Here is a 7151-nt window from a genome sequence, read left to right on the forward strand (position 1 = left end):
GAGGTTCTATTTATATGTTCTCTTGGCCATTTGGTTTTGTATAATTGGTATATATTTAGTAGTGACACCAAAGTCATGCACACGATGCTCAATGGATAGGCTAGCATTCTTTGTTTTCTGGCTTTATCAACATATGTTATGTTGCAGGTCTTTATTTTGGACATAATAAAGAAACTTGATCTGGGCAGGATTTTAGTATGCAATACACTTCATTGATAGACACTATAGATTTTTATTACAGTTTTATACATAAAAAGTCAGAACGGAATTTATTATAGCCTTTAGCATCAGTTTTGGAAAATGGCATAATGATAGTAGTGATAGTGAATCATTACCCTTTTTTTAAATATAATTTCAGTGTAAGGAGTGAGCATTATAATACCAAAAAAAATGTAAAAATGCTAAAATATAGTTTAGTGTGACGCACATCCTCTGATGGATTGTAAACTTGTTAATCATCTGTAACTTGCCTTGCCTCTTACTATAATAAATTTCCATAAAAGGAACCATTGTCTAGTGTAGTAGTTTAATTTAATTGCTTGTACTGGACATTAGAGGGCAATGTCAATGTAATGCAGTGATTTGATTATGATGCTTGTACTGAATTCACAGTTTTTCTAACATCTCTCATTTGGTTATGGTTATGGAATTTAACAAAAATCATAATTTTGTTCAAATCTAAATGCATAAAACATGTAATTTAATTAAGCACCATTTTCTTTTGCATATGCACGTTGATATGGAATCTTTAATCAGGAAGTCATCTTTTCAAATGGGTTTTGTACTGTTCTGTACCTAGCAAATCTTGTATTTGCTTATGTTTTGGATTCTACAAATAGTGGGCTATTTTGGAATGGGCAATGGGACATATAAAGCTGCCAATTTTAGTTGTGGTGTCATTGTATTTTGCAGCTAGGAAATAAATATTACGAAAGTCTATGAAACTTCGTTGCTATGTGCTCATGATATTTATTCATCTCTGTTGTGTATTGCATATGTGATTAGGGCTTTGTCTTCTGTTTGTTAGCAAAGTATGATGTTTCTCCAGCAAAGAAATAAAAGAGTTGTTAGAGAGAGTGTCTTGCTTTGGCTGCTTTTAACCTTTGGTGTATTTTTAAATGCCATAATGATTTTAATTTCACTATTGATTGTGCATTTTCTTATACAAAGGCGAATGAGATGGTTGGGTTGTGTCCGAGTCTGATACTGCTAATGAAGCTGAACGCAGTCAACCAAAAAAAGGGTGGAGATTAATTCCAAATTTGATGCTGCTATTGGTTGGCTCTTGTGGTTAGAGATATTACATGTAAGATTTTACTAATATAATTCCTATTGCTCTACAGATGGCAACTAACAATGTTATATTTTCAAACTCTTTAACTGTAGGAAAAAAAAATATAAATATAATTATAATTCATGAGTTAAAATAGTATATAATACAATTTTTTAAATATATATATATATATTATATAATAATTCTATGGATATAAAACGCACTACATATCATTTATTAGGTCCACTAACGGGTATGGTTAGAATTATTTTATATGATTGATTTTAGGTCTGTAAAATTAATTATTGGCATATGCAACTTGGGTTCATGGTCAAATCGAATAAGGAATAACAAAAGAAAATCAAAGAAAAGTTGAGATTGAGAGGGAGAGAAAGATAGAGGTGACAGCCCGAACCTGCCCACCAAGTTGTGTTGCAAACCACATTTCTTTCTCTCCCAAAAAACAACTATTTAGGGAGTTCTATCCTCACAACACTTCTTTTCTTAACATCATTCAATCTTTTTCTCTTCGAAGATTTTTTTTTTCCCTCATTCCTTCTCTTTGGCCATATTCTTTCTAACTTCACATATAAATCTCTTTAGTCATCATCTCTCTCTAACAATTTGTTTCCTCTATTTTTCTCGCATCAATACAGAATTCTAGAGATCATTTGGTAGGAGAGACAATTTCAGATTCATAGGTTTTAAGATCTGGGTTTAAGCTATTTGGTTCTTTGGTTTTGAATTCTATAGAAGACTCATTTAGAATTTAGAAAAAGCTCATAGCTTTGACCTGTGAGAACATAGGATTTCAGAAGAAATATTTAGGAATGGAAAAAGGTTCAGGCATTTGTAGGGACAATGAGCAAATGGAATTGCCTCCGAGTTTTCGATTCCACCCAACCGACAAAGAGCTTACAACTCACTACCTTTCCCATAAAGTTCTTGACAGTAGTTTCTGTGCTAGAGCCATCGGAGATGTCTATTTGAACAAGGTCGTACCCTGGGATTTGCCTTGTAAGTCTCTTCTAATTAATTAATTGTGTACACTTTTTATTTGCTACTCTGTTTTGATTCTTAATTAACCATACTTATGAACTCTATTGAATATTTTATATGATTTATACTTGTCTATCAAAATATTGCTTGCTAATTCTTCCTTTGTTTTCAAACTTATGTGTATCAGGTATTGGCATGAGTTCAATAATTTTCAGTTTCAGTTAATTTCACATCAGGTGTGTTGCTGTTAACCTTCTTTTTAGGACTTCATTTCCTCTAGTTATTACATGAATTTACATTATTCTGCAGTTTGGAGTCATTAACTGGTGATAATTTCTGCTTGTTGAGTGCCATTGAAGTTACTTAAATTGCTCTTATGCAAATCTCCTTGTGTGGCAACTACAGTGTTGTAGTGAACCTATTAATGTTGAACAGAATTGTGGTTTTCTTTTCTTCTTCTTATTTATTTGCAAATGTCTTGCTGTGTTGTCAAAACATGCCTTTGAAATGTTAACTTTGTTTTGGTCAACAGGAAGAGAGAGATGCAATTTTGGCCAAAATTGAAGTTTCACAAGCACATTTAGAGTCATTTAGAGGCATGTGCTTGTATTATGGCTTATGAAAGGCATATTATGTAAATCTTGTTATATTATCTAGATTTTTTAGAACTTTGTTAGGTGTTTGTACTTTTTTTTGAACTAGTTAGGTGCTTGTACCTGAAAGAAATGATGTATGATGTTTACAATAAAAAATTATTTGCGACAACAAAAAATTCGTTGTTAAAAAGTTATTATTGTACTATTTATAAATGTCATTGGAAACTATTTACGACGGTAACAAAATGGTCGCTAAAAAACTTGTTAGTATTTTTTCTTTATTTTTTGCGACGGCAAAATAGCAGTCGCTATAAGTAGTTTAGGTGGTCGCAAATAATTTGTGACTGCTGTTTTGCCGTCGCAAAAAGTATTTGCCACCCCCACATTCGCGTCCCCCATTTGCGGTCGCATGAGCCGTCGCAAAAGGTCTTTTGCGACTGTATTTTTATTATTTGCGACGGTTTATGACGGTCGCAAAAAGCACTTTTTCTAGTAGTGTAAGAAGGAGAGGGCCATCCTCTCTCCTTGTTGCCTTCAATATTGGCCATTTTTGCCTCATGTGTGAGCATCATTTTTAAGTTCATGTTGACCATGTCTTCGTAGGTATTTGGTAGTATTTTGCCACGTGTTACCTCTGTTTTAAGTTGGTTTAGACACACCATGCTTGCTTTGCATACTTGTCTTGTAATGCCATGAAATTGCCTTAACATGTATCTAGCATTTAGACCACTATGCTTACTTGTTTTGGCTTGGCTTTGTGAAGCTTTTATGCATGTTTTACTATGCTTGAGGACTGTTTTTGGTTATTTGGGTCATCCATGCTTTACTTTGTATAGCTACCATGTAATCTCCCTTGTAGGCCTTGAGTGTTGGACCCTCTAGCATGCTCTATTTGCATTATTTTAGTGGTTTGGAACCACTTGCCATGTCATTTCAGTCCTTATGGCATGCTTGTATGCTTGGATTTGATACTCCTTTAATACTTTAAGAGGTTGGTGTCTTATGCTCCATGTTTGACCCCTTTTGCATGCCTTTAGAATTAGGCCATTTAGATGCCATCTAGGTGTGTCTTTGACCTTGTTTTGGCATGATTTGGGGCTGTTTTGTTTCGCTTTAGTCATTTGCTTCATGTGTCACATGACCATAGTTTAAGTCCTTGGGCTTGGTTCCGTGCCTTGCATGCTTGTTAGCTTAGGTTGTGTGCCTAGTATACATTGTTTGCGCCCATGCTCATGTTGCATACTTAGCTCATATGCTTAGGTTGCAGTTGGCATGCATGCCTTGCCTTTTCATTAACCATGATTGAGGTTGGGCCCCTTGTTTGTTTGTATACATTTCATTCTAATATTGAATTGCATGCTTTGGCTTCTTGGGCCATCACACATTGAAATGCGCGATTGGTGGTCTGAGGGTCGAGGACCATCCTCCTTTGAGTCATGAACATGATAAGGAGGGTGTTGGTGCAAACATTGCTTTGAAAATACTTTGCCATGCCTTGTCTGTCCTCTGCTGCGGTCAAAACAGGTTTCTGCAGGAATCTTTGGCCGGCCGACCATCTATACTGTCGACCGACCAAATATTTGTGGCCGAGAGCTCTATAATTGGTCGATGACCAACTTCCTTTGGCCGGTGGTGATCCCCCTTGGTCGGTGGTGTTCCACAGTGTCCATGGAGTGTACCTTGGGACTTGTGCAATTTTCAGAGGAGCAGAGCAGGGAAAACAGAGACAGCTTGTGCATGGCGACAGATTTCCGAGCAAACCTGAGCACGCATGCATCAGACCCTCTTCCCGAGCTGTTTATTGCTTTCTACTCGTTAGGTGGTGTGATACCCCTGTTCTGTATTATGCTAAATTAGTCCTTAATTTGTTTACGGTTATGTGTTTAGCATGATTTTGTGTGCCATTATGTGATAATATGTGATTTTGAATTCGTATATGTTCATCGTAGGAATATCTGTTTGAATAATCCGCTTCGGGAATTAAATTGAGGGCCTTATCGACCACAGAACCCGAAATTGATTACGCCACTGTGATTGGCATAATTTTTAGAACCTACGGTGAAATTTAATTGAAAAATGGATCCTGGTCAATTTAAACTGATTAAATTGATAAATTAAGTGCCCAATTGTTTTATAATAAATAATGTTGAGTGAGTGCCTATTAAGGGTCAACTACACCCTCATTTCTCTCCTTTAAGCTTCTTTTGGCTGATAAAAAAAACTCTTAGACTTGAGAGAGGGTCGGCTAAGAGAGAGAGGGTGAAGGAAGTTGAGATTTTGGTCCTAAAGCTTGGTGATCTTGGAGGCTAGCTCAAGAATTTACCTTAAATCGTGAGGATTAAGCTTCTAGGTAAGCCATTGACTCTTGAATTCACGAATTGAACGTGTAATCTTGTGAGCTCAAGTATTTTTTTTGAGATTAAGAGTATGATTTAAATTGTTCTTGATGAGATATGACCATGCATGCATAAAACTTCTGTTGAATTGCCATAAGTTACATAATCTGGCATGTATCATGTCAATTAAGCAAAAATTGAAGTTTGATCATGCATGCAAGCTTGGTTTTGTTGAGTTTTGGCACCATTTGCATCTTTGAAATGGAAATGAAGTCAAGATGGCCTTGCATGTTCGAGTAATTAAAGATATGAGCTTGAATGCATGAATTTGTTATATTGGTGATGAGTTTGTCATGTTTTGGGACATGCATGTAGGTAAATCAAGAAATTGAACTTCATAATGCTATAATCTTGCAAGGGAACCATGTTAATATGATTATATTTGAGATTTGAGCCTTTGCATGCAAGAATGGTAGCTGGGAAATTGAATTAAAGCTCAAGAACACAATCTGGAATTTCCAGAATTTTGACTTCCGCTCGAGCGGGAGAAGTGCCGCTCGAGCGGAGAAATCGAGCTCCCATCATTTTTTTGCAGACATGGTTCCCGCTCGAGCTGGGGAATTTGACGCTCGAGCGGGGAGCTATGTAGATAGGCCGTACGCTCGAGTGGGGAGCTATGTAGACAGGCAGTAAGTCCACGCTCGAGCGGGGACCCTATTTTCTAAATTCCTGTTTTTGCATTTTGTGCTCTGTTTTCCGTTCTCTTTCACTTGCAAGCACTCTTAGGCATATGTTAAGCATTATAAATGAGTTAATGAGGTAATAATAAAGCCTAAAGAGAAATATGTGAATTAAAGAACGGATTGAACTGTTAGTGACCTTTTTGTATTCATGAAATGTGTAGGGTCAAGCTCCAGGGCAAATCCACAAGCCGATCACTGTGAGTAATATCGATATTTGAATGCTTGTGAATGTCCAATTGTTTACTCCCTTTTAAGCTTTATGAATTGCTAATTGGGATTGTGGACGTAAGTCTGATATAAGCATAAATGGACCCGAGGTCGTTTTGATAAGCATAAATGGACCCAAGGTCGTTTCGATAAGCATAAATGGACCCGAGGTCATTTCGATAAGCATAAATGGACCCGAGGTCGTTTTGATAAGCATGAGTGGGCTAAAGGCCGCTTTGAAATGAATGAGTGGGCCAAAGGCCGTTTTGAAATGAATGAGTGGGCCAAAGGCCGTTTTGAAATGAATGATTGGGCCAAAGGCCGTTTTGACATAATTAACTGGGCCGAAGGCCGTTTCATAATGAATGTAAAGTTGAATGAGCAAAAGGCCAGTGTGTGCGGAATTATGGTTACTTGATTTAATTACCCTTATATATGTTAACTACAGATATGAATTGGGCCCAAGGCCGTTTGGAAAACGTTGTTCTATGTCTTGTCGCTTAAATTCTGTAATTGATATTATTCACTGGGCTATCGCTCACGCTCATTCATGTCTTTGTAGGCCAAGAGAGGTCCAGACCCAGCCTTAGTAAAGCCTGAGTAGAACAACCCAGATTTTGGGGAGTCAGCCCTCGTGTCTCACGCATGAGACCTGTCTTTGCCTTTTGTTATCTATTTTATGTTGTCATGATGGCAAAGACTTTGTGTAATTTTGTACATAGTTTTGATGGGTTGACTTGGACTTATATGATCCTGTTTATACAGAACTCATGCTACTATTTTACTGTTGTGAGTTATTAATGCCTATGTATATGGTTGTTTTGACGTGCCATGTAAGCACAGCTCTGTGGACAAAGTTTTAAATTTTTACTTCCGTTTGGCCCCCATTAACTCTGTTAAAATACGTTTGGATCAGTTTGAGGTCGTAGGTAATCTCATGATTACTGGCCGGTCACGTCCTTAACCCATGGGGGCGGGTTAGGGTCATGACAGAGTG

The 7151-nt window shown here is 37.0% G+C and overlaps 1 long non-coding RNA gene across 1 annotated transcript; it reads left to right on the top strand.

Moving 5' to 3' along the window:
- The first annotated feature begins 838 nt into the window (after nt 1-838).
- On the top strand, nt 839-3058 carry LOC145805853 (uncharacterized). The gene is made up of 3 exons (XR_014348009.1): nt 839-1306; nt 2460-2508; nt 2805-3058. It is a non-coding gene; the product is annotated as an uncharacterized LOC145805853 (long non-coding RNA).
- The last annotated feature ends 4093 nt before the right edge of the window (nt 3059-7151 follow it).

This window comes from Camellia sinensis, chromosome 13 (genome assembly GCF_055761805.1).
Source record: "Camellia sinensis isolate YWXY chromosome 13, ASM5576180v1, whole genome shotgun sequence".
NCBI classification, from domain to species: domain Eukaryota; kingdom Viridiplantae; phylum Streptophyta; class Magnoliopsida; order Ericales; family Theaceae; genus Camellia; species Camellia sinensis.